The sequence below is a fragment of the Salvelinus sp. IW2-2015 genome, linkage group LG9 (genome assembly GCF_002910315.2).
Source record: "Salvelinus sp. IW2-2015 linkage group LG9, ASM291031v2, whole genome shotgun sequence".
Taxonomy (NCBI): domain Eukaryota; kingdom Metazoa; phylum Chordata; class Actinopteri; order Salmoniformes; family Salmonidae; genus Salvelinus; species Salvelinus sp. IW2-2015.
Genome location: NC_036849.1, coordinates 24,027,662 through 24,055,651, shown reverse-complemented (window position 1 = coordinate 24,055,651; position 27,990 = coordinate 24,027,662). Strand labels below are relative to the sequence as shown.

Here is a 27,990-nt window from a genome sequence, read left to right as displayed (position 1 = left end):
TTTGGATGGTGTATCAATACACCAAGTYACAACCATGATACAGGCATCCTTCTTATCTCAATTGCCGGAGAGGAAGGAAACCGCTTAGGGATTTCACCATGAAGCCAATGGTGACTTTAAAACAGTTACAGAGTTTAATGGCTGTGATAGGTGAAAACTGAGGATGGATCAACAACATTATAGTTACTGCACAATAGTAACCTAAATAAAAGATTGAAAAGAAAGAAGCCTGTACAGAATAAAAATAACATGCATGCCTTGCAATAAGGCACTAAAGTAAACTGCAAACATTTGGCATCTAAATTAACTTTTTGTCCAGAATACAAAGGATTATGTTTGGGGCAAATCCAACCCAACACATCACTGAGTTTCACTCTACAGTATACATTTTCAAGCATGGTGGTGGCTGCATCATGTTATGGGTATTCTTGTCATCAGCTTGGACTAGGGAGATTTTTAGAATAAAAAGAAACAGAATAGAGCTAAACACAGGCAAAATCCTAGACGAAACCATGGTTCAGTCTGCTTTCCAAAAGACACTGGGAGACAAATTCACCGTTCAGCAGGACAATAACCTAAAACAGAAGGCCAAATATACACTTACTTAACAAGATGACAGTGAATGTTCCTGAGTGGCCGAGTTACAGTTTTGACATAAATTGGCTAAAAATCTATGGCAAGACTTTAAAATGGCTGTCTAGCAATGATCAACCAACATCAAATCAAATCAAATGTTACTGGTCGCGTACACACATGCCAAGAGTGTGCAAAGCTGTCATCAAGGCAAAGGGTGGCTACTTTGACGAATCTAAAATCTATGTGATTCCACATGTGTTATTTCATCGTTTGATGTCTTCACTATTATTCTACAATGTAGAAAATAGTAAAAGTAAAGAAAAACCCTGGAAAAGTCCAAACTTTTGACTGGTACTCTATGTATTATGTGTGTGCGACTTTCATGCGCATCTGTGTGTGTAAGTGTGCGTCTGTATCAGTGTCTGCATGCACGCTTAAATGTGTCTCTGTGTGCGTGTGTGTCTGCATGCATGTATATGTGTGTATGTGTGTGTGTAAATATGTGTGTGTGTGTGTGTGCGTGTGTGTGTATGGCGAGTGAAGCATAAAAAGCTGCCTTGCCATGTCTAGACCAGAGCGACAGATAGCAGTTTATCAGGAACTCACAGTGGTGAGAAGGACTGGTTGGGAGAGACGGACTCTGCTTTCTCTTTTCAACTTGTCACAACCAATCGAGCATGGCCCTATCCCAAACTATTAAACAAGTTGCCCTGAGGACTAGTCTACACGCTGGAGGATTAGCATGGAAGTTCTTTCTCTCGTTCTTCAAAGTCCTTCTGAAATATGAGATTCACAGTCAGCAAAGGCCTACCTCGTTCCAATACAATGACTTAGGGCAATATGGGAGAACTTTCTTCTCCATATCTCTAAGATATAAATAACAGCTAACCTTTCTTTTCAGCCAGGAGGGACATAAATCTAATTCATCCATGAAGAACGCTCAAGAAAGTTTTCAGAGCAATAAAAAAGAAAATCGAACCTATCCTCTAGGTTTTTATCCTATAAGATAGAATCCTGTACGAGTCCAATAGGACTGGTTCCAAAATCTGATATGATTTTTCTATTGGTCCTACTGCAAATGAACTTGCAGCCTTGAATCATTCCCATATTGTGACGGTGTGTTGAAAAGGATGAAAACATCAGGGAATTATCACTGGTGTGAGTAGGCAAAGATATGGAGATTATGCTCCGGAGATCAGGAAAGATGCTGTTCTTTTACTGGTCTTTAATCTTGATTGCAGTTTAACATAGTTCAGGGGGTGCGTTTGGTGTTYGCCAAAAGGCATGTGGGAGACTCCCCAAACATATSGAAGAAGGTACTCTGGTCAGATGAGACTAAAATGTAGCTTTTTGGCCATCAAGGAAAACGCTATGTCTTGCACAAACCCAACACCTCTCATCACCCCAAGAACATCATCCCCGATGTTTTTCATCGGCAGGGACAGGGAAACTGATGGATGCCGCTACATACAGGGAAATTCTTGAGGGAAACCTGTTTCAGTCTTCCAGAGATTTGAGATTTGGACGCAGGTTCACCTTCCAGCAGGACAATGACCCTAATCATACTGCTAAAACAACACTTGAGTGGTTTTCGGGGAAACATTTAAATGTCTTGGAATGGCTTAGTCAAAGCCCAGACCTCAATCCAATTGAGAATCTGTGGTATGACTTAAAGATTGCTGTACACCAGCAGGAACCCATTCACCTTGAAGGAGCTGGAGCAGTTTCGCCTTGAAGAATGGGCAAAAATCCCAGTGGCTAGATGTGCCAAGCTTATAGAGACATATCCCAAGAGACTTGCAGCTGTAATTGCTGCAAAAGGTGGCTCTACAAAGTGTTGACTTTGGGGGGGGTGAATAATTWTTCGCGCTSAAGTTTTSAATTTTTTTGKCTTATTTCTTGTATGTTTCACAAGAAAAAATATTTGTCCGCTTCAAAGTGGTAGGCATGTTGTGAAAATCAAATGATACAACCCCCCCAAACATCTAGTTGAATTGCAGGTTGTAGGGCAACAAAATAAGAAAAATGCCAATGGGGATGAAAGTATTCATCCCCATAAAAAAGCCAGACTTCGGTTTGCAACTGCACATGGGGACAAAGATTGTACTTTTTGGACAAATGTCCTCTGGTCTGATGAAACAAAAATAGAACTGTTTGACCATAATGACCATCGTTATGTTTGGAGGAAAAGGGGGATGCTTGCAAGCCGAAGAACACCATCCCAACCGTGAAGCATGGGGGTGGCAGCGTCATGTTGTGGGGGTGCTTCGCTGCAGGAGGGACTGGTGCACTTCACAAAATAGATGGCATCATGAGGGAGGAAAATTATTTTGGATATATTGAAGCAACATCTCAAGACATCAGTCAGGAAGTTAAAGCTTGGTCGCAAATGGGTTTTCCAAATGGACAATGACCCCATTCGTACTTCCAAAGTTGTGGCAAAATGGTTTAAGGACAGCAAAGTCAAGGCATTGGAGTGGCCATTACAAAGCCCTGACCTCAATCCCATAGAAAATGTGTGGGCAGAACTGAAAAGGCGTGTGTGAGCAAGGAGGCCTCCAAACCTGATTCAGTTACACCTGCTCTGTCAGGAGGAATGGGCCAAAATTCACCCAACTTATTGTGGGAAGCTTGCGGAAGACCACACGAAACGTTTGACCCAAGTTAAACAATTTAAAGGCAATTCTACCAAATACTAATTGAGTGTATGTAAACTTCTGACTCACTGGGAATGTGATTAAAGAAATAAAAGCTAAAATAAATAATTCTCTCTACTATTATTCTGACATTTAACATTCTTAAAATAAAGTGGTGATCCTAACTGACCTAARACAGGGATTTTTTACTAGGATTAAATTTCAGGAATTGTGAAAAACTGTGTTTAAATGTATTTGGCTAAGATGTATGTAAACTCCGACTTCAACTGTACATGAACAAAACTTTTAAGCGATCAGATTTTTTTAATCATAAATACTTTTCTACAATGACACACTTAGCTAGCCACGTCGTTTCTTTCTTTTAGCATGTGCATGGAGTAAGTACACCATCATGCGGTATATGAGTCTTTTCAGATTCCTTTATTTTGCTCCTTTGCACCCCAGTATCTCTACTTGCACATTCATCTTCTGCACATCTACCATTCCAGTGTTTAATTGCTCTGTTGTAATTACTTCGCCACCATTGTTTCAGTATGATATGTTAGATAAAGGAATAACGTCAGACACCAATGTCAAGTTCAATAGCCTTGTTAAGCATTGTACAAATCCCTACACGTGGAGTCCGGGGAACAGTCCGGCTAGTCGAATACCTATCAACGACTCCGTAACATCATCCTTTTCAATAGAAAGTGCAAACATAACGGCATGACATTAAGTTCTTAACAGTGAAGTCATAACAATTGAAAAAGCATGACATGTTCTTTTTACTTCAGTTGTCATCTTCCTTTTTACATTTTTTTAATTAACAGAGGACAAGTTAACAGTCTCTTGCTTACAGAGTAATCCTGTCCGGTGGCTTGCACAGCCGACCCACCCGTGAGTATTGCCGGTAGAAGCCTCACCTTCAGTTGGCTCATGTCTCAGTTCTGCTCCCCTTACCCTTAGGCCTGGACTGTGATCCAGCTCATCTAGGTGAGTGTATGGCGTGTTCTGGTTTGTCTGCTCTGCTACGTAACAACCATGGCCTATTTATTGCCTTACCTCCTTTATCCTACCTCATTTGCACACATTGTATATAGACTTTTTCTACTGTATTATTGACTGTATGTTTGTTTATTCCATGTGTAACTCTGTTGTTGTATGTGTCGAACTGCTTTGCTTTATCTTGGCCAGGTCGCAGTTGTAAATGATAACTTGTTCTCAACTAGCCTAACTGGTTAAATAAAGGGAAAATAACTTTTTTTTTTAATACAAAATAAATTGGGCTATTATTCAAAAGTTATGGTCAACGGATGCAGCAATAGCATCACTTTCAACTTAGGTTTCAGAAATATAAATGGAACTTTCAACATAAATTTCCAATAGTATTTTACTTAATTAGGTAACAACGGAATGAGTCCAAAAACGTGATGTGATTTATTTATTTAGATGATCTACCAGAAATCATGAAAACAGGGTTGACTTGCCTATAATAAGGCACATACAGTACCAGTCAAGTTAGACCACACCTACTCATTCAAGAGTTTTTCTTTATTTTTACTATTTTCTATCATTTAGTAACCAAGTTAAGAAAATCTAAATATATGTTATTTTCTTCAAAGTAGCCACCCTTTGCCTTGATGACAGCCCTGCACACTTGGCATTCTCTCAACCAGTTTGATGAGGTAGTTACCTGGAATTATTTTYCAAAAGTCTTGAAGGAGTTCCCACATATACTGACCACTTGTTGGCTGCTTTTCCTTCACTCTGCCGTCCAGCTCATCCCAAACCAAACCATCTCAATTGGTTTGAGGTTGGGTGATTGTGGAGACGCAGCACTCAATCACTCTCCTTGGTCAAATAGCCCGTACACAGCCTGGATGTGTGTTTTGGGTCATCATCCTGTTGAAAAACAAATGATAGTCCCACTAAGCGCAAACCAGATGGGATGGAGTATCRCTGCAGAATGCTGTGGTAGCCATGCTGGTTAAGTGTGCCTTGAATTCTAAATAAATCACCAACATTGTCACCAGCAAAGCACCCCCACACCATCACATCTTCAAGGTGGGAACCCCACATGCAGAGATCATCCATTCACCTACTCTGCGTCTCACAAAGACACAGCAGTTGGAACCARAAATCTCAAATTTGGACTCATCAGACCAAAGGACATATTTTCTAAAAAACAGTTATTGCTTTGTCATTATGGGGTATTGTGTGTAGATTGATGAGTGGAAAAAAATATTTAATCYATTTTAGAAAAAGGGTGTAACATAACAAAATGTGGAAAAGGTCAAGGGGTCTGAATACTTTCCAAATCCACTGTATGTTGTCTAGTATATTATGGGCAGAATAGACTAAACAATGGGAACTCCAAACCACCCATTTTATAATATCCAATTATAATCTAACTCATATAAAACCCAAGTTCTCGGGCTGTATACTCCAATAATAAATATGAATTAACTTAACAGGCAGATTTACTGGATAGGAGGTTCAACAACAGTAACTTATGGTCTAGGTTATTTACTTACCTATTTGCTACTGCAACGTCATTGTTGGTTTGGTCATTACACATATTCCCAGTGAAGTCTTAGCACTGGCATGCATCAATTACATGTAATTCACTTTATTGAAATTATCTCAGCGTTTGAAATCCACTAAAACACCAAGAGCTCATCAGCTGCCATCCCAAATGTTCTATTTATTTACCTCATCTGAGCAGAATTTCATTTCATTGTAATTTTTACGAGAGGTATTCAGAGTTTAACCTCTTAACTGTAATGTCAAAAATGTAGATTTCCGCCTAAATAGACACACCCAAAAGTAACTGCTTTTAAAGTGTTTGGCATTTGTGCACAGTAGGTGGGGGAGTCCTAAGTGCAGTCAAGATAAATGTAAATCAAACTGACATGCTGCTTTACAAATGTTGGGAAGGCACACGTTGGTTAATACAAAAGTGGCAAATTCATAAAAAATGCTAAATGTGACGCAAAATCCAATGAGCAGTACAGTACATTGATTAGTGAAAATGTATTTGTCTAGAAATGAATGCAACACATGCAGGCACGCACATATTATAGACCTACAGTACAGGAGCATCAGAAAATATGTTTGAAACTGGGGGGGGATCTCATAGTATGGCAAATTGCTTTCACATGTTTGAAAATAAGAGTGGCCAACACGGATGTGGAGTTGAACGCTTACCCAAATCACTGCTCTAATAATGTCAATGCACAAGAGGAGGTAGCTAGATGAAAGGCAACAAGAGAAAATGGTAGAGAAATGTACATTGAGTACAGAGTGAGTTTATTTTCATAGGAGTATGAAAATAACAGCTGCTGTCTGTCATAATAAGGGGCAGAGGTATAGCCCATTATAGTCGGTCACACAGGAGGTGTTCTGCCTAGCACAACATGAACATAATTTTCCATTCAGTGGTCCATGCTGCTGCATATCAAACAACTCATATGGAGAAGGCAGACTGGCTCAGTCATCGTTGGAGCCCTTKTTCAGACAGATTATCTCTGGAGGTCCAGGGTTTAAATGGGGGTTACCAGAAGGTGAAGTGTGTGGTAGTGGAAAAACTAACGTCCACTCTCTGGGGCGCCAGGCGGAATGTTTTGCAGTGTGGATTCTCTCACCAGACAGACACACAGACAGAAGGACAGACGGGGGTCTGGGAAGTGGTGGCGAGAGAGAGAAGCCTTGAAATGAAATCAGGGGTGATTCTGTGTGAAAGCTGCACTTAGCATCCCTGTCTTTCACTGGCTGAGGGGGCTGAGGGGACTGGTGAGACAGCAGAGGAACAGTGACACCTAGTGCCGAGAAACAGAGGCACCTGAGCAGCTCTTCACTGGGCTTTATGGGCCCTGATATCACTAGCACACTGTAACGTTGATCGAGAAATCGAAACCCATACTGTCCAAGCTGCTCTTGCCAAGACTAAGCTTAACTGCACTTTTAAGACCAATATTTTATGGTGATATTTTACTTGTGCGCCAACAATGATCAGGGAGGGATTCTCTCACTCACTAACATTTGGGTTGCTCTCCCACTGTTTCTAACCAGACCTAACTTCCTCTATGGCCTTTCTGTTGGGTCCCTGTCTGTGTGTGTTCAGTTGATAATGGTTACTGGAAAACTTTGTTTTCTTTAGCGACTGGCTACTTCTCACCCCAGGTATCCTCTGTGACCCTTGAACTCTTCGGAGTGTAAAGTACCAGAAATAACAAATAGAAGCACAGTTTAATAGTACATAAGTCACTGTCGCATGATCCTCTCGTCTCTTGTATTTCGTATATCTTAATAAAAGGTAACGATGTCAGAGAGACCACTCAACTGGCCAGCTTAGTGTCCTGTCCACACACCTCATTCTGTGGCTCAGTGTTTTCCGCTGCAGTCATTTAACTGAGGTGCTGCGCTACAGCAAAATCATTGCCGCCACTCCCCAAAAATATGAAACATAAAATATTTCTGTGGATGTGCACTTTGAACAGAACAGTCCACATTTACTTTTCCTCTGCAAACAAAACGAGTAAAGAACAGAAAAATCTGACAACCCCATTATAGGATAGTTGATCACCTGTATTTAACATAGTCAGCTTGTTGTTGTGTGTTCTATGTGAGAGAAATATTCCTCTCAAAGCACATTTAGGAGTAGGTTAGGAGTACCATAGGGAGGGGAACCTGCACTCTGACAAGCAGTCAATGCACCACAATTCTTGCAATCATGGGAAAACAGCAGTTTCTATGGCCTTTGTTAAAAAGAGGGGGATTCCAGCTTTCCATTTCTACTTTATTTATTTTTCAACTCCTAAATATGAGTGAACTGCACCATTTTAAACCCAGTTTTTAGCAGCTTCATAGCTAAGCAATTTACAGCTCTGCAATTAGTCATGAGTGCATAAAGGAGAGTGGGGCTAAATGTTTTTTGGGACATAAAATTCCCCATAGGATGCTAACTAGTTAAAATATTATATTTGAGACCTAGCTAATGATTAGCCCAATAGGGTAAATGCAGACAGGCAAACCCTATTTATTTATAGCCACTATGCTGCATCAGTTGGGCTACAGGTGATCATGCTTATTGCTAATAGCATACCTGATAATATGGACCATGCATAGGCTATATGTACGGTCCAATTTGTTGAAATAATTTTACCATTATGTTATTCGGCTCATTTCTGGAGTTGGAAATATATTTTAGATGGTGTCAGCATCATATTATTTTTGTTCATGTTGGAGTAGAATTCCTTTTTAAAAGGGCACTAGAATTGAGCTTCTCRCTCTTTATACATAACATTTTTGCAGAGGAAACACTGCTGTGGCTAGAATAACACAATTGGTTATTACGACCAATCTGGCATTTTAGCAAATACAAGCCATCGATCCCCACTTCGACTTTCTCCCTCCTCTTTGTTGGATAAACTCAACATCTGTGAGCCGCACTCCCAAGTTCCTCCATAAAACGCTTCAAGCAGTTCCTCTGTCTGGCTTGACCAAAAGCCTGTGTAGGTTTACTGACTTCCTGTCTTGAGARGGAAGAAATGCACAGGAACCAGAACTACCGGCTGCTGTTTACTACTAATCAGAATAGACATTAGTTGACAACTCAACCAAATGTAAATCAAAACTAGATGTTGAACTGATGCCTGTGCCCAGTAGGTAGTTATTCTGGTCCTCGCCCTTATGTGTTTTTAGACTGTTTCTAGCTGTTCTCCACATGACACGGATTGTAATGGAATACTCTACTGATGCCAAGGAAATGGAAATACATTAAGTGTGTGTGGTATGTACAGTATATACACATTAAAATGTATGTGTATGTGTGAGCACACATTTATGCGTGTGTGTGGTCCCGTACTTTGTCAAATCAATGCATGAACTCATCTAAGAGTTTAAATAATCGGAAAACAGKGCCTCCCGAGTGGCGCAGTGGTCCAAGGCACTGCATCGCAGTGCTAGAGCGTCACTACAGACCCGGATTTGATCCCGGACTGTATCACAACAGGCCGTGATCGGGAGACCCACCATAGGGTGGCACACAATTGGCTCAGCGTTGTCCTGGTTAGGGGAGGGTTTGGCCGGGGGGGCTTTACTTGGCTCATCGCTCTCTAGCAACTCCTTGTGACGGGCCGGGCGCCTGCAGGCTGACCTCGGTCGTCAGTTGAACGGTGTTTCCTCCAACACATTGGTGCGGCTGGCTTCCGTGTTAAGCGGGCGCAGTAAAGAAGCGCKGTTTGGCGGATCACGTTTTGGAGGATGACCTTCGCCTCCCGAGCCCTTTGGGGAGTTGCAGCAATGAGACAAGATTGAAATTGGGGAGAAAAAGGAAACAACCCCAAAAATATTTATACAGTATATATAAAATAAAACAAACTTGTTTTTTGTCAGAAAGTTCGTGTTTGTAGTTTCCAAACACGTCTTGGACTATAGAACATTTCTCCAACAACCTGAGCTAACTGTAAAAGTATCGAATTTCATGACATACAACAGCTATTGACAGTGTTTTCTGTAATCAGCATGAAACTAAATCTACATTCACCTCTGCTTCCCTCCCTGGTATTGTCCAGCAATATCACAATCACCACCAGAAACAACTGAGATAACATTTGATTAATTGGATGAAGCTTGATGAGCATGACACAGTCAAAACAGACTGCATAGAGTATAGCTGCAACACCTATTCTCCTGTCTTAGACGGGCTCCTTAGACATGTCTCATTGGCAGCTCTTTAGATTATTTAACCAGGTARGCTAGTTAAGAACAAGTTCTCATTTACAACTGCGACCTGGTCAAGATAAAGCAAAGCAGTGTGACACAGACAACAACACAGAGTTACACATGGAATAAACAATAAACAAGCAAATAACACAATAAACAAGTCAATGACACAGTAGAAAAAAAAGAAAGTCTATATACAGTGTGTGCAAAAGGCATGAGGAGGTAGGTAATAAATAGGCCATAGGAGTGAATAATTACAATTTAGCAGATTAACACTGAAGTGATAAATGAGCAGATGATGTGCAAGTAGAGATACTGGTGTGCAAAAGAGCAGAAAAGTAAATAGAAACAATTTGGGGATGAGGTAGGTAGATTGGGTGGGCTATTTACAGATGGACTATGTACAGCTGCACCGATCGGTTAGCTGCTCAGATAGCTGATGTTTAAAGTTGGTGAGGGAAATAAAAGTCTCCAACTTCAGCGATTTTTGCAATTCGTTCCAGTCACTGGCAGCAGAGAACTGGAATGAAAGGCGGCCAAATGAGGTGTTGGCTTTGGGGATGATCAGTGAGATATACCTGCTGGAACGTGTGCTACGGGTGGGTGTTGTTATCGTGACCAGTGAACTGAGATAAGGCGGAGCTTTACCTAGCATAGATTTATAGATGACCTGGAGCCAGTGGGCCTGGCGACGAATATGTAGCGAGGGCCAGCCGACTAGGGCATACAGATCGCAGTGGTGGGTGGTATAAGGCGATTTGGTAACAAAACGGATGGCACTGTGATAGACTGCATCCAGTTTGCTGAGTAGAGTATTGGAAGCTATTTTGTAGATGACATCGCCGAAGTCGAGGATCCGTAGGATAGTCAGTTTTACTAGGGTAAGTTTGGTGGCGTGAGTGAAGGAGGCTTTGTTGCGAAATAGAAATCCGATTCTAGATTTGATTTTGGATTGGAGATGTTTAATATGAGTCTGGAAGGAGAGTTTACAGTCTAACCAGACACCTAGGTATTTATAGTTGTAAATGTTGTATAGTCTCTCCGCCATAAGGTGGAGAGAAATGTTTGCAGTTTTTAATGTAAAATCAATGGGGGCCCCTGGTCGGTAATTTGACCATGATTACTATAAGTTTAGATAGCTGTCCGCTGAACTAACTTAACAATCCCCCCCAAAAAATGTACATGGGCTAATTGATGAGAGAAAAACTGATGACGCACAACCAAATATCGAAATTACACCATATGTATTCTACAATTSTAATAGAGATCCTGACTGAGCTCCCCCCACAATTATCCGCCAGTTGCCCATCCCTGGTTTAAGTAATGGGTCTGGCCAACACCATTTTCAGCAGGATGCAGGTGATTATTTGTACATGTCCTTTCATCAGTAACTGCTCAAGCCAGATGATTMATCTTACACAGTTGTCCTGCTCCAAACCTGACAACATGCTGCTGCTTTTCCTTGATTTCCTGTGTTCAATGCATTTATTCTGGAGCCCTCAAATCTGCCAACAGCTAAATCTACATTCAACTCTCACAGCAACATTCAACACACCATAAAACCCGTTACTAAACAGCCATCAAAACCTGCAAAATGTGATGCTGGAAATTACATCTGGCATTGAAAGACAGACTCCTACTGATATTCGCCAATGACCCCTCGCCAATGATCTCCTCCTGGGTCAGGAATATGCTCTCTCATGGACGACCACAGTGCATGACCTGGTGCAGTGTGACTCAACGCCCCAGCAATACGCTCTGAAGATTCTCTCCTAACAGTCAATAAAATGACGCAGCCAGATGAACAAGCAGGTTACTGCGGGGGGGAGTGCCGAGTCCTCACATCGTCGTATTGTTTTAGGGAGAAATCTGATGTCGGGGGATTTTCTGTGAGGAAGTTTGGGGCACTTTTTAATGAGCGGAAAATCAGGAATGGGAGCCACGGTATATTTGCATTGTTGGTTCGTAAAATATTCTGGAAGGCCATTGGTGGATGGAAAAGTCCAGGGCCTCTTTGGTGGAGAGGGAGCGAGAGGCTTGGTGACCACAGACTGTAGGGTTCCTGGTTCTACACCACTGTGTTCTCAATCCCTGGGTTTCCAGCACGTGCTCACAGAAGGAAACACAAACAACTCCGTCCTGGTGTGTGTATGAGATTTGTTGAGCGCACTCTGCAGGGTTCCAGCCGCCTCACCACCATACTACTGCACAGACGGGGAAACATTACGATTTCAGAGGGTTGAAAGCTAATACACAGCAAATTATGTTATATACTGTTTAGACCTACAGTGTTTCTTCAATGAAAGGACTATCAGCAGCAAAAAATGTTGAGCATTACGAGGTGGGTTTACATAACGGTTAAAGATTTTTTATCAACTCTTAGCAACACACAAGATGTAACATCGACCCTGAAGTCCATTTCACACGGTGAAGTATGACAACATAACTACAACAAATTAACACACAGTCATGATACATTCCACAACAAAATTGCGTCGATCACATGGACTGGGATATGTTCCGGGTAGACTCAGATAATAACATTGACGTATACGCTGACTCACTGAGCGAGTTTATAAGGAAGTGTGTAGGAGGTGTTGTACCCACTGTGACTACTAAAACCTTCCCTAACCAGAAACCGTGGATTGATGGCAGCATTCGCGCAAAGCTGAAAGCACGTACTACCGCATTTAATCATGGCAAGGTGACTAGAAATATGGCTGAATACAAACAGTGTAGTTATTCCCTCCGTAAGGTAATCAAACAACCAAAGTGTCAGTATAGAGACAAAGTGGAGTCGCAATTCAACGGCTCAAACACGAGATGTATGTGGCAGGGTCTACAGACAATCAAGGATTACAAAAAGAAAACGGACATCGACGTCTTGCTTCCAGACAAATTTGAGGACAATATAGTGCCACCGACGCGCCCGCTACCAAAGACTGTGGGCTCTCCTTCTTGGTGGCTGACTTAAACGTGTTAACCCTCGCAAGGCTGCCGGCCCAGACAGAATCACTAGCCGYGTCCTCAGAGCATATGCGCAGACCAGCTGACTGGTGTGTTTACGGACATATTCAATCAATCCCTATCCCAGTCTGCTGTCCCCACATGCTTCAAGATGGCCACCATTGTTCCTGTTTCCAAGAAAGCTAAGGTAACTGAAATAAATGACTATCACCCCGTAGCACTCACTTCTGTCATGAAGTGCTTTGAGTGACTAGTCAAGGATCATATCACCTCCACCCTACCTGTCACCCTAGACCCACTTCAATTTGCTTACCGCCCCAATAGGTCCACAGACGATGCAATCGCCATCACACTGCCCTATCCCATCTGGACAAGAGGAATACCTATGTAAGAATGCTGTTCATTGACTACAGGTCAGCATTCAACACTATAGTACCCTCCAAACTCATCACTAAGCTTGAGATCCTGGGTCTTGACCCTGCCCTGTGCAACCGCGTCCTGGACTTTCTGACGGGCCGCCCCCAGGTGGTGAAGGTAGGAAATAACATCTCCACTCCGCTGATCCTCAACACAGGGGCCCCACAAGGGTGCGTTCTCAGCCCCCTCCTGTGTTCACCCACGACTGCGTGGCTATGCACGCCTTCAACTCAATCAAGTTTGCAGACGACACAACAGTGGTAGGCTTGATTACCAACAACGACGAGACAGCCACAGGGAGGTGGTGAGGGCCCTCAGGAGTGTGGTGTCAGGAAAATAACCTCTCACTCAATATTAGCAAAACAAAAGAGATGATCGTAGACTTCATGAAACAGCAAAGGGAACACCCCCCTATCCACATCGACGGGACAGCAGTGGATAAGGTGGAAGGTTTTAAGTTCCTCTGTGTTCATATCACCGACAAAATGAAGTGGTCCACGCACACAGACAGTGTGGTGCAACAGCGTGGCAGAACATTTTTTGGCTTGTCACCGAAAAGCCTTACTAACTTTTACAGGTGCACAATTGAGAGCATCCTGTCGGGCTGTGTCACCGTCTGGTACAGAAACTGCACCGCCCACAACTGCAAGGCTCTCCAGAGGGTGGTGCGGTCTGCACAAAGCATCACCGGGGGCAAACTACCTGCCCTCCAGGACACCTACAACACCCGATGTCACAAGAAGGCAAAAAAGATCATCAAGGACAATAACCACCAAGCCACTGCCTGTTCACCCTGCTTCCATCTAGAAGGCGAGGTCAGTACAGGTGCATCCAAGCTGGGACATAGAGATTGAAAAACAGCTTCTATCTCAAGGCCATCAGATTGTTAAACAGCCACCACTAGCACAGAGAGGCAGCTGCCCACATACAGACTTGAAATCATTGGCCACTTTAATAAATGAAACACTTGTCACTTTAATAATGCCACTTTAAGAATGTTTACATATCTTACATTACTCATCTCATATGTATATAATGTATACTGTATCCTTCACTATCTATTCTTTACTATCTATTGCATCTTAGACACTCTGTCACTGCTCATCCATATATTTTATACTTATATATTCTTATCCCATTCCTTTACTAGATTGTGTGCATTAGGTTTTGTTGTGGGATTTGTTAGATATTAGGTTTTGTTGTGGAATTGCTAGATATTACCTGTTAGATATTACTGCACTGTTGGATCTAGAAGCATAAGCATTTCGCTACATTCGCAATAACATCTGCTAACCATGTGTATGTGACCAATAAAATGTGATTTGAACATTAGTTACACAATGTAGCTGACGGTTACATGACAGTAATGGCTCATTTGTCAACAACCATTAGTAGTTGTGACTAATCATGACGCCTGTTGCCAGGGTGTTGTTACCTGGGCAGAAGGTGAAAAAACACTTAATTTTCACAGATGTTCTTAGAGCTATTGTCTGTCTGCCAATGGTCTGAGTGTTGCTTGAATGGGCCATGCCATTGGTCTATCACAACAAATCACAGAGTTTTCAGGTGATGATTTTATTCCTCATACCTTTCACTCCCTCTGCCATGATTCTTTTAGTATGCTTGCTAAAAATGGCCTAAATGCTTTGACAGCCTTCTGACATTGGAACATAAGAAATGTGGAACTGSAGCGTGACACACTACACACCACCAATGTTGTAATAAAACATTTATTTTTTTACAACGTGTGACAAATACATAAAAGTTTAAATGTGTGGTTTTGTGTACCACTTATTTTTCACAAAATCACAGACAAAAATACGAATGGCTTTCTAAGTAATGGCATTCAAATTAAGTCGTAACTTCTTTGGCAGTTCGTTCTCCTGCGTTTTCTACAGGCTTGTGTTGCAGTCTGTTGTTTAGATCGTAACAGCAGGAATGATACAATATCGACATGTGTCCTAATTCGGATTTTCACAGACTGACGGGTATTGCAGCGATACGCTTTAGGACAACATGACGTATGTGTTTTTGGCGACCAGCTGTGTGACAGGTTTATGACAAGTGAGATTGAGTGAATATGTGTCTGGCTATGCCATCAGACAGCCAAGGACTTCTAATCCTCTCTGGAGAGGAGAGCTACTGGGACTGCTGGCTTTAAATTCGAACACACAACTTTTGGGTTGCTAGACGTTCACCTTATACGTCTACTCATCCACACCGACCAGCCACACTACTTTGGTTTTTGTCTTCAGGAACCTTCTGTCTTATGTAACCATACCAAACGTAACATATCATACTATTTTGAGTGTCCCTGATTTACATTTACTATGTTACGTCTAGTCTATGAGACCAGGCTGTATACCACCAAAACTACAGCCATAGTTCTCTAAGCATTGAAAATAGCCCATTGTGTCTAACTAGTCCTCCTGAAAAGCAGTCATCCTATTGCACTATAGTTTCATAAGTATATAAAGTTATAAGTATATGGTTTCCCTTTTCTATTCTGCTACACCATTGTTGTGAATGTGGGGGTGAACCCGCCTGGTCCTCCAGGGTCTGTTTGGTTTCACAGTGCTTCAATGCTTAACTGGCACAATGACTTGGCCAGAGACATGCTTTTCTCTCTCACCTAGGTGTTCTGCAGGCCAAGCACGTGCTGATGTGAAGATTACTGTAAGAGAAGCCCCTGAGAGCAGTGAATAGCCAACTGCCATACTTTTGTATATATAGTGTATGTGTGAAAGTATGTGGACACCCCTTGAAATTTATGGATCCGGCTATTTCCGGCACACCGGTTGCTGACAGGTGTATAAAATCGGTAGCTTCATGAAATGGGTTTCCATGGCCGAGCAGCCGCACACAAGCCTAAGATCACCATGGGCAATGCCAAGCGTCTGCTGGAGTGGTGTAAAGCTCTAGAGCAGTGAAAACACGTTCCCTGGAGTGATGAATCACGCTTCACCATTTGGCAGTCCGACGTACAAATCTGGGTTTTGCGGATGCTAGGAGAATGCTGCCTGCCCCAATGCATAGTGCCAAACTGCATAGCGCCAACGTTTGGTGGAGGAGGAATAATGGTCTGGGGCTGTTTTTCATGGTTCGGGCTAGGTCCCTTAGTTCCAGTGAAGGGAAATCTTAACGCTACAACATACAGTGACATTGTAGACGATTCTGTGCTTCCAACTTTGTGGCAACAGTTTGGGAAAGGTGCTTTCCTGTTTCAGCATGACAATTCCCCAGTGCACAAAGCGAGGTCCATACAGAAATGGTTTATCGAGATCGGTGTGGAAGAACTTGACTGGCCTGCACAGAGCCCTGACCTCAACTCCATCAAACACCTTGAATTGGAACTTAAGGTGTTTGCGAGCCAGGCCTAATCACCCAAAATCAGTACCCAACCGTAATAATGCGCTTGTGGCTGAATGGAAGCAATTCCCCGTAGCATTGTTCCAACATCTAGTGGAAAGCCTTCCAAATAGAGTGGAGGCTGTTATAGCAGTAAAGGGGAGCAAACTACATATTAATGTCCGTGATTTTGCAATGGGATGTTCGACAAGCAGGTGTCCACATACGTTTGGTCATGTTGTGTAGTTTTGTGACATAAAAAGAAAAATGCCCCACTGTGAAAGTGGGTAAACTTGCTACAGTACAATGCCAATGCATATATGTCTTACTTGGGCCTGTTTCAATGCTCTTACTGTAAATTGAATAAATGGGAAAATATCTAATGTGAACTGTATATGTAAACATACTGTAAAACTCTGAAGGGTACAGAAATTGGTAGTGCTGCTAAAACCCCAAAAGAGCTGGCTTACCTTTTAACAAACACTGATATATATTTGTCACTTTTTCAGTGGTTTATCAGTAATGGCTAACCATGCAGACATAGATAGCCTAGCGGTTAAGAGAATTGGGCCAGTAAACGAAAGGTCGCTGGTTCGAATCCCTGAGCCGGCAAAGGTGGAAAAACTGCTCCCCAGGCGCTGATGATGTCGATTAAAGCAGCCCCCCGCACCTCTCTGATTCAAAGAGGTAGGGTTTAACGCAGAAGACACATTTGGATGAATGCATTCAGTTGTGCAACTGACTAGGTATTCCCCTTCCCTTAATAAACATATCAAGTTACCATCTATTTTTCCATTCTCTGTTGCTGAGGAGTGTTCTTGATCGTGTTCACCACAAACCATGTTTAACTTTTACTACTTGACGTCTCGAGAAGGAGGGTGTCCAGTCTGTCTTACCCACTGGAAACAAGACACAAAACACCTCCCCTCAGGACAAATCCTCCATGACCAACAGCAGTGCACATCAACCCTGTGGTTAGGGACAGGAGAGGGCCTGAGTCAGGCAGCCTGAAATCACAGCAAGACAAGGCCCATTCTCTACAGCCCCAAACAGAGCCTTCTGGTTTGAACCTCGGGCCCGTGAAGAGAAAGGAGGAGAGTGAGGCTGACCATTTAACCAATTACAAGCTGTGCCTTCCATAATTTCCATGACTTAAGCGTAGCTCATGGCGATCCTGGCCACAGCTCCATGGCGTCTGCTGGAGAGATGCTTGGGCCAGGGGGTGGGGATGGGTTTTGATGCAGATGGATGTACGGAGGAACGCCCCCCCCCCCTGGGCTCTGAGGTCCGGTCCCGCTGTCATACATTAAAAACTGTCTAGTCTAGACAAGATAATGGCCCCCACTCTGCTGCAGAATAACAGGGTCCATGTTAGCTGCTCTATCCATCTTCTTTCTCTCTCTCTCTCTCTTTCTCCCTCTTTCCATCTCTGTCCCAGAAAGTCTTCAAAGACGACCCGCAGAGCAGTGGTATGATCCTGCAGGAGACATCAAAGGGAGGGAGCTGGTCGGCTTCCTGAGATCCACAGAGAGAAGAATGCAGAAAGGTTGAACCAGGAGTATCTGCTGGGAGGAGGTCACCTGGGGGAAAGGTTGAGCTGTGGCCTGGCTAAGTAGAGAGCTGGCCCTGTGGGTGATGTCATACCTGGCACTGTGTCCTCACCAGAAGCAGTGTCATTCTGATTGCAGGTCATGGCCCACACTAAAGTATTTGTCATGTCAGACCCAGTAAAGAGACAGAGTCTTGCAAGCACCACTTGATGTCTTGTCCATATGTCTGGGACATGGAAGACTCAAGCAGTAAAATCTATTTAGGTCAGTACTATCACATTTCCACATTTGGCCTCTATTTCCAAATTCATTTTGGCCTCGTCTGGCATTTTTCTTCAGTTATGATTGCTGTCAAAACCTGCCACTACATCCAATTCATATAAGACTTGATTAAGCATGATTAATAACTATATCAATGAAACTACAGACACGGAAATTAACATGACTTTCATGTCTAATCGAGTATCGTTTGTCTTCTCAAGAAATTCATMATTCTCTATTTAATACTTTTATTGCAAAACTTGGATTTAAAGGAATCCATCCATTATTCTCATCATGCATTATAGCCACAGAGTATCCTCCCCCAAAAATAATGAAAACCATAATAAATCTATGTTCCGTGGCATGTATGGCTCAGATGAGGCCCTAATGTCTCACAACCATTGTCAGGTGTCATGAGATGGGCTAACATCGAAATGAATCTAAGGTGTCATTTTCGCATGGCATACAGAAATTCCAAACGTGAAATGTTCGTAACATATAATAGAGATATATTGTACAGTATTCCTAAGTACTACACCGTCATGGCATTAATTTACATGTATCTTAAACGTAGATGTGTGGAGATGGATGTGACGTGGATCCCAGAGTTGAGGATCCAGCAGATGATTTGTCTCATGTGGAACTCAGATGTTTGAAGTGAGCCATCAAAAGGAAATTCCATAGAACACATACTTTAGTAGAAGCCTCCAGCTTTGTGGTATGTAGTATTCCCTTGAAGGGGATCAGAGGGAGAAGATGGCTTTTCCCCCTGGAAAAAAAACATGTCCAACGCTCTGTCAGTGAAGAGTTCAACATGCAGACCAGCCCAGGCCACGTCAGAGAAGGGGATGGAGTGAGCAGTGAGCACAGCAAGGCTCTAATCCTGTCAGAGACCCTCTGGAGATACAAATCACTATCAGGATGTGGAGAGAACGGGGGATGGCCGGGAGCAATTGGATTGGCCTTCACCCCTCAGACCCTGGAGTAAATCACTATCATGATGTGGAGAGACGGGGGATGGCTGGAGCATGGTTGGCCTTCACCCCTCAGACCCTGGAGTAAATCACTACAGGATGTGGAGAGAACGGGGATGGCTGGAGCATGGTTGGCCTTCACCCCTCAGACCCTGGAGTAAATCACTATCAGGATGTGGAGAGAACGGGGGAGGCTGGAGCATGGTTGGCCTTCACCCCTCAGACCCTGGAGTAAATCACTATCAGATGTGGAGAGAACGGGGGATGGCTGGAGCATGTTGGCCTTCACCCCTCAGACCCTGGAGTAAATCACTTATCACTGATGTGGAGAGAACGGGGGATGGCTGGAGCATGGTTGGCCTTCACCCCTCAGACCCTGGAGTAAATCACTATCATGATGTTATAGGAGATAAAGGGTGGACATGGTCCTCATATAACATGGACAGGTGAATTGGATTGATAGCAAGTAGCTTTGCGGTTAGAGCGTTAAGCCAGTAACTAAAAGGTTGCTGGTTTGAATAACTGAGTCCTTGAGCAAGGCACTCAACCCTAATTTGCTCCAGGGGCACCATGCCGCCATTGCTGAATCTGTAAAAAAACATGTCACTACACTTATCCGGTGTGTGTGACAAGAAAACATCAAATAAGATGATATTATGGCTGGGCAATGTTTAAGTCATTTTTTATAGCATCTAGAAATAGTCCTAGGTGAAGTGTCTCAATATGCAAGCAGTAGCAGCAACCATTTAACATAGTAGAGGCTCGCGTTCAGCAGTTTTATGTAGCATGGTTTAGAGTTCCAGCAGTCTATACAGCGTTCCAGAAGAGGGATATGAAATGAAAATAAGTGAGAAACCACACATCTCCCATATYTCTATCAGCACATCTGATTGTTCAGGTGACATGGTTACTGACCACTACCTGACCTGGGTTGGACTGGAATCATTTCATGGACACCTCTGACCTGGGTGACATCCTGGTTCCAGCTCAGAAAACACTGGCCGTGTCCTAATACCCATACTAGCGTTCTTTATAGTACGTGACATTTTGAAAATAGTACTCTGAATGCGTCATCTAATGTGCGATTRCATTGATTCCTGCCAGTCGTTCATTTTCGGTACAGTGCGTCAATTTATCTGATTATTAGCGGTTGTCAGAAAAGAAAAGAGGAGTGAATTCTACTCGATCAAACACCAAAATTAGTATACAGTTTAAGTATGTAGTACGCAAGTATGGGCATTCGGACATGACCACTGCCTCAACAACACCAACGCTCATCTAGGTTTTAATTCAGTCTTTCACCAAGAGATTTACTGTGCATGGATTTAGACCACATTGAACGTGTGCATTACGTTCCTCTGACTGCTGTGTGTTAGAAGGCTCTAGAGAGGAATGGACGGACTCTACTAGGCCGTAATCCATCCACAGACGCCCCATGCAGCTGCTGCCTGTCTGGGGTTGGAGGGCAGTGCAGAGTAGTGGAACAATGTGGCATGTTTACACACCAATCACATGTTTACACACCAATGATTTATCTCATGCCACATACTGAGACATGGACCAATCATAACATACAAAGGTACCAATGTTTGTTCATGTCATATTGACGAAAGTGACCAATTATCTCAATAGCAGATATTGATGGCTATTTTGTCATGTTTTTGTGATCAGAGTCTTGGTTTTTCGTGTTTATGTGTGCGCAACCGTGTGTGCCCGAGTTCCATTCAAAAACAAGCTCTCATTTTACCATCAGTGAAATGAGAAACACATTATCATTCTATATTACATTAACACTTGAGTCATTTAGCAGATGCTCTTATCCAGAGCAATTTATAGTTAGTGCATTCATCTTAAGATAGCTAGGTGGGAAAGCCACATAAAGTGCATTCAGAAAGTATTCAGACCCCTTGACTTAATCCACATTGTACGTTACAGCCTTATTCTAAAATATATACAATAGTTTTTTTCTCCCTCATCAATCTACACACAATACCCCATAATAACAAAGCAAAAACAGTTTTTTTGAATTTTTTGCACATTTATTAAAAATAAAACGGAAATATAAAATGTACATAAGTATTCAGACCCTTTACTCAGTACTATGTTGAAGCAACTTTGGAAGTGATTACAGCCTCTCTGCAGATCCTCTCAAGCGCTGTCAGGTTGGATGGGGAGCGTCGCTGCACAGCTATTTTCAGGTCTTTCCGGGGATGTTCGATCGGGTTCAAGTCCAAGCTTTGGCTGGGCCACTCAAAGACATTCAGAGAGTTGTCCCGAAGCCACTCCTGCGTTGTCTTGGCTGTGTGCTTAGGGTCATTATCTTGTTGGAAGGTTAACCTTCGCCCCAGTCTGAGGTCCTGAGCACTCTGGAGCAGGTTTTCATCAAAGGATCTCTGTACTTTGCTCGGTTCAATCCCTCGACTACGACTAGCCTCAGTCCCTGCCGCTGAAAAACATCCCCACAGCATGATGCTGCCACCACCATGCTTCACCGTAGGGATGGTGCCAGGTTTACTCTAGACGTGATGCTTCGCATTCATGCAAAATAGTTCAATCTTGGTTTCATCAGACCAGAGAATCTTGTTTCATGGTCTGAGAGTCTTTAGGTGAGCTCCAAGCGGTGTGTCATGTGCCTTTTACTGAGGAGTGGCTTCTGCCTGGCCACTCTACCATAAAGGCCTGATTGGTTGAGTGCTGCAGAGATGGTTGTCCTCCTGGAAGGCTCTCCAATCTCCACAGAGGAACTCTAGAGCTGTCAGAGTGACCATTCGGTTCTTGGTCACCTCCCTGACCAAGGCCCTTCTCCCCCAATTGTTGAGTTTGGCCGGGCGGCCAGCTCTAGGAAGAGTCTTGGTGGTTCCAAACTTCTTCCATTTAAGAATGATGGAGGCCACTGTGTTCTTGGGGACCTTCAATGCTGCAGACATTTTTTGGTACCCTTCCACAGATCTGTGCCACGACAATGTTGCCTCAGAGCTCTAAGGACAATTCCTTCGACCTCATGGCTTGGTTTTTGCTCTGACATGCACTGTAAACTGTGGGACCTTATATAGACAGGTGTGTGCCTTTCCAAATCATGTCCAATCTATTGAATTTACAACAGGTTAAGTCTCCAAACAAGTTGTAGAAACATCTCAAGGATGATCAATTGAAACAGGATGTACCTGAGCTCAATTTCGAGTCTCATAGCAAAGGGTCTGAATACTTACGTAAATAAAATATTTCTGTTTTTTATTTTTAATAACATTTCTAAAAAAGAAATCGCTTTGTTATTATGAGGCATTGCTGGTTCCACCATTGGGGTGCCAGGACAGAGAAGAGCTTGGACTGGGCTGAGCGGAAGCTGCTCTCCCGTAGTGGTGGGAGTGCCAAGAAACCAGAGGTGGCAGAATGGTGTGCTTGGGTTGGGGTGTAGGGTTTGAACATAGCCTCAAGGTAGGGAGGGGCAGTTCCCCTTGCTGTTCTGTAGGTATGCACCATGGTCTTGTAGTGAATGCGAGCTTCGACTGGAAGCCAGCGGAGTGTGGGGAGGAGCGGGGTGACATGGGAGAACTTAGGAAGGTTGAACACCAGGTGGGCTGTATGAATGAGATAGCAACACAGCCTCACATATTGGTCTCCCTAGAACAATCTTACATATCCTTCTGTTTAGCTCAGGACTAATGTCTTAGTCATTAATTCATAAAAAGTAATAAAATAGAACAGCTAGGATAAATTGCCAAATGGCATAAATATGAAAGTGGAAATGGGACGTCTCGAGGGGAAGTCCTCAAAAAACAACATATCTGAGATGATAGATGGATACTTAGATGCAGGGGTTGGAACCAAAATAATTTTCCAATCGTTTTGTTCTGAACAGAACCACAATTTTTTCCTGTTCCACTGTTCCAACCAGCATACATTTCTGAACCGGTTCGAACCAGAAAATAGTACCGGTTTATATCGTTCCTTTTTTAACCTGTGAAATTTACCGTTTTTACATTTACCTCATTAAATTACGCCACCAATCAGTGCAGATAGAGCAGATGTCTATGGACTAGGGAAGCTGGTTGTTTACATGCTTGATGGATAGACAAGTCTAGGGTGCGAGATGCAACACATTTTGCGAGGTGGGGAGAGAGCGAGGTAGAGGGGTGAACATGGAGGAGGCTTGAATCTCTGGGCATCATGATATAACGTGCATTATGTGTTTAGGATATTAGTAGTASGCCTATCATTAATTCACTGAATTACTACTGAGGAGCGGCTAATATGGAGGAAATTTGAATGTCCGAGAGTTGGCTCAACGCTGAGACTAGCGCAACGCCCAGGACCAGAGCTAGCTAACAAGCGTGTTGCTTTGGTATAGCCCTCAGGTAGCCGGCTTCTGGTCTCAGGAATGGCTGAAAAAGCATAATTAATTTAAAATGTACCCATTGTTGGGAGATCTGGAGAGACCTGGTCAGTCAATCACTAATATATTAATACTCTTAACAAAAGTAAATAATAAAAAAATGACACTTGGATGGTTGAGGGGTGGTTTTCGGATGGTCTTGGATGGTTGAGGGGTGGTTTTCGGATGGTCTTGGATGGTTGAGGGGTGGTTTTCGGGGGTCTTGGATGGTTGAGGGGCGTCTTGGATGGTTGAGGGGCGGTTTTCGGGTGGTCTTGGATGGCCATTGTCGTGTCGTCGGCAAACTTAATGGTGGTGTTGGAATCATGTGTGGCCATGCAGTCGTGGTTGAACAGGGAGGGCACTGAGCATGCACCCCTCAGGGGCCTCCGTGTTAAGGGTGAGCCATGACCAGCCTTTCAAAGCATTTCATGACTACAGATGTGAGTGCTATGGGGCGGTAGTCATTTAGACAGGTTACCTCGGCATTCTTGGGCACAGGGASTATGGTGGTTTTCTTGAAACATGTACAGTAGGTATTCCAGACTGGGTCTGAGTGACAGAGAGTGCTTTACATAGCCATAGGTGCTTTGAATGGTGTTTTTGTGGGACTGAAGGTAAAATTACATTTTTACCGGTTCCCATGCTTTTAAAATAATGGTTCTCTTCCGGAAATCTAGTTATCACTTTCGTTCCCGGTTCTGTTACCGTTCCTCAAATGTTTGTTATTTTCCGGTTTTGGTTCTGTTCCCTGAACCGGTTCCAACCCCTGCTTAGAACTGGATACTATTTACTCTTTTAGGCCAAATGGCTGTCTTCATTCATAAAGTGATGTTAAAAGTTGATACATTCAAAGATTCAAAGGCATCTTCTGTATCAAAAATACATGATATTTCCCCCCTTGATGAAAGAAGTCAAGTTACACTATACCCACACTCTCTTGGCTTGGCAACCCGGGATTTTATCAGCTCTCTAACACACTTATGGGGAGGTGTTAGTATATCCAGAGTGTGAATATCCTCTATAACTCTGTCACTCAGACTGGGCTTGGTACTCTTGGATCAGAAGTGGCCCGCAGCCCAGTAGCTGGAAAAAGCATCCTACAGAAGTCTTGAAACTGTGACAGGAAATATTTAGACAACACATTAGCACTGTCAGTCTCCGAGAATGCCAATGGACCCAGAGGAATATGCGTAGAATGGGGACGTGGGGTGAAGGAGGAAGGGCTCCCTCCCTGCTACTGTTCACATATAGATTTCATGTGTGTTTAACCCTGGGAAGTCAGACCCATGTTGCTTTTCCTTCCACCACAGAACTATCAAAGCAGCTGATCACACCAGCCCTTACCCAGACACGTCAAACACCAATATTTGGAAGGAACCCAATCAAGCCTATAGGAGCCTCCACATTCTTCATGGTTTAGGCTACCTCCCTACTCTATTATACCATGCCAATCACTCAGAGACAGTGATGGTGTAACACACAGTCTTCACCTGTTTCTGATTAGCCTAGGAAAGGAAATCGGTGGCGGCTGTCTGAGTCTGTGTCACAAAAACTGAACAGTGTAAAAATGAGTGGAGAGCAGTATGAAGACAGAAGTCACTTTGTGTTTAGAACAGCACACACATACACAAGTATTTTCCAATTCAAGTTGCATTGTCCTCCAAGATTGGCTCAATATCTCCTTAACTCATGCATCTTGGTTGGACTGTGAGGTTAAAGACAGTACAGTATGGAGATGGGSAGAAATCCATCCCTGATCACGCTTGTAGGCGATGTTATGGCAATGTTGGCTAGCTAAGATCATGCACATAAACACCTCATCAGGTCTAACAGTCATCTCACGCTGAACTGTGCAGAGCCTCATATCAAAAGGACTCCTTCGATATAAAGTTATTTTTGATGAAAATGAAAACGTATCAGTTTGTCACTTTCGCAGCGGTTGGAGTAATAACATGTTCAACTACTTAAGATATTGGCTCAAATCTAGGCTGTGCATTTAGATTGAGAAAATTAACAACTAAGGATGAATTTTTCACTTCTTTCATTGACTTCTCAAACCCCRGCCTGGTCTGCTTGGTCTGTTTCGCAAGCTTTTCCGGAAGTCTCACAATGTTGCACCTCTGGGTTTGAAACTCTGTTGCGAGATACTGTACCGAGTCTATTGACACTATAGAGTTGCTTTTCCTGGGCAGAAGCAGCAGCCAACTAGAGTAAAGTTGAGGCTACGATCCCCCGCTGTGAGTCACTAATTCAAACACATCCAATCAAGTTTAACACAGCCTCGGTTCACCAGAGCCACGCCAAAGCATCAGGCCAGATGAATCACACAGAGGCAGCTGATGAGGGGGTGATTCAAAAGGTCCCGCCATGTGTCAGGCAGAATGACAGAGACTTCAGTTCACAACGTCTCAGCCTCTCATGCTTTCCCCTTTCACCACACTGAGAACATCTGCATTTTGTTGGTTTAAAAGCCAATGGGACCTATTTAAAATAGTTGACTCCGTCTCTTTCTGCATGGCCAGGCCTCTGAGTGGAAGGGTCATTACGACTTTTTGACTGGGAGAATAACACTGAATTGTGAAAGAGGACTCTTTGTTTGAGTTTCATGGTCTTTGAATGGCAACCTTGTGATCCAGACATGCACAGACACACACACCCTCATCATTCTCAGTGCTTCCTGACAACACCCTGTGCTAACAGCTTTTTCCAGACTCTTCATGTACGTCTCACCTCTACCTGGAAGCATTATGGTGTTGTGGTGAGATTAGGGCGGTTTCATGTGTCTGGAATGACTAAAGCAAATAGCTGATGTTTCTTAGTCCATACAGGCTCTCTCTAATCCCTTGTGGGTCTCTTTGTGTCTGGGTTGGCTCAGCCCCCACCAGCAGAGCAGAGCTGTCTGTATGGTGCTGTGGAAGGTCCCTGAGGAGATAGCACAAAGCAGCTCACAGGGTTGTGTAAATACAATTTGTCTAGGATGAAAGCTCAAATGAGTTTCCATGACTCTCCCGGATGACTGGAGTGTGGCCTCCCAAACTCACGCATCATTATGGTGGACATCACATTCATTACAGAGGCCAGTTAAAGCCCATCACTAGGGTGTTTCCTGTGTTCCCCATCCCTCTTCTTGTTATTGAGAAGACCCCTGTTGTCTTTCATGTAGTTTACCGTACTAGCTTACCAACCATGTGATTTTTGTTTGATTTGCCTTTTGTTATTGCCTTCCATTTAACCATTTCACCTCTGATGCCAGAACAAAACATTATGCCTATGTTTGTATGAAATACCAGGTATAGAACTCCAGTTTGAACAGCAGAAGTGTAATAGGCCTACAACTTCACATGCAAAATCATATGCAGAMTGAATTCAACAATCTAACTCATCCCCATGCAGTCACTGACGTTTATTTGTTAAAACTGTTGGTCTTTCTTTGCGTCAGATCTCTCTTCAACAGCAGCAGTACATGTTGCTCACCAGGCTTCCTGTTAGGGAGTGGGGATCATAAGTTAGTGTATTTCCTTAGTTCATTTCAAGTTCTTCCCCATGGCGACAGTATTTTAGCAAACCATAATCTCCAAGCACTTGGACATTATTGAATATGAATAAATGTCAAAAGTCTCAATGGTTGTGATTTGAACATCATGGTCATGATGTTGTCTAGAAACTTAGAAACCAACATTGGCAGTTAGGGACAGATGTCTGCACCATCAGCCAAATTCAGAGATTCCTTCTGTCATACATTGCAAGTTTCAACAGCTGATTATTGAAAATAATTGCATTTTCTCTAACCATAAGTCTACAAATCATTCAGTTTCATCCTGAGAATAAATGCAATAACAGTGTTGCATCTGCATTACCAATAAAGTCATCACAAAACAAAAGCACATAACAACAGGGACTTACTATCATCCTGCTCCATGTGAAAAGTGACATCCTACTGCAAGACAATGACGCACCCCCGATACCCAGCTTTTCTTTGGTGCATAAAGGTGTTATAATTTCTCAGCTCTTTTAAAAGACACATAACCACATACTGAGTGGTCTGTCGTTTGTCCAGACTCCGTGCCTTCTTTCAGACATTTGGATAACTTGTGGGGAGATGATCTAGAGAGAACCACTCCCTCAGGCTACATTCTAGTCAAAATAACAAAGCTACATTA

The 27,990-nt window shown here is 43.1% G+C and overlaps 1 long non-coding RNA gene across 1 annotated transcript; it reads right to left on the bottom strand.

The window, feature by feature from the left end:
- On the bottom strand, window positions 1–27,983 carry LOC139028208 (uncharacterized). The gene is made up of 4 exons (XR_011480400.1): window positions 27,734–27,983; window positions 27,232–27,312; window positions 4,906–5,114; window positions 1–575 (listed from the first exon to the last, which is right to left on the bottom strand). It is a non-coding gene; the product is annotated as an uncharacterized lncRNA (long non-coding RNA).
- Between the last annotated feature and the right edge of the window lie 7 nt (window positions 27,984–27,990).